The following is an 877-nucleotide window of genomic DNA, read 5'->3' on the forward strand; positions in this document are numbered from 1 at the left end:
CTGTATGGTAGAATAGTTGTGAGAACAAAAAATCACCAGGATTTTAATCCACTGACTGTTAGTATTATCATGCTAGCATTCACTGTTATTGTTACCTGTTAATTACTCAGTGTTCATAGTTACTGTTACTGCTGTTATCAACTCCTAGTATCAGGAGCAAGTATCAGCAAGAATTAACACACACAAAAAAAACGTACACTGACTAAATACATGAAATTACAAAAATGTTTACCACGTTTATTGATAAAAGTGTAGAGCACTGGTTTCGGCTTTTCGCCTTGCCATCGCCACCTGTTGATGTTTTTTTACTCATCTTCACCCTTAATTATGCGTTAAAAGTTCTTACCTGTTGTGTTTTATTGGCACAGGGTAAGTGACATCTTAAATATATGATAAAATTTTACTCCGCTGGATTTACTGCAGATGTAAACAATCACTCCGTGGATATTTTCCCTAGTTACTATTACAAAATGTCATAATTTTCCTTATCAAGTCCTTTGACTCCATTCTAAAAGGCATAGAAATAAAAAACACAGTTGATTACACATTAATAGGATGAATATATATATCAAACGATTATATTTCAGGAAAAAAAGTTAATTATAATAATCTAATGTACGGAAATAGGCAGGAGTGCCGCTCCCGCGTTATCGACGAATTCATTCTCCTAAAATGTATCCAAATCTTAGACATTCAACAGCATTACAAATATGATAAAGAAATCGATATCATAAGTAGATGTGACTGAATGAAGAAGATCTACGGAATATAAATTGCTATAAAGCAAAAAGTAAATATACACAAGTTAGAAAACACAATTTGTGGAATACAGGAAAAAGTTGTACACCTTTATTTGAATGTACGAAGAGATGCATGC

General features: G+C 32.7%; 1 protein-coding gene across 1 annotated transcript in view; it reads right to left on the reverse strand.

The window, feature by feature from the left end:
* Positions 1 to 437, reverse strand: part of LOC119587934 — a 36,665-nt gene extending 36,228 nt beyond the window's left edge. Inside the window, 1 exon segment of the mRNA XM_037936644.1 lies at positions 347 to 437. The gene's annotated coding sequence lies outside the window, so the exon portion shown is untranslated.
* Between the last annotated feature and the right edge of the window lie 440 nt (positions 438 to 877).

The sequence above is a fragment of the Penaeus monodon genome, chromosome 23 (genome assembly GCF_015228065.2).
Source record: "Penaeus monodon isolate SGIC_2016 chromosome 23, NSTDA_Pmon_1, whole genome shotgun sequence".
NCBI classification, from domain to species: domain Eukaryota; kingdom Metazoa; phylum Arthropoda; class Malacostraca; order Decapoda; family Penaeidae; genus Penaeus; species Penaeus monodon.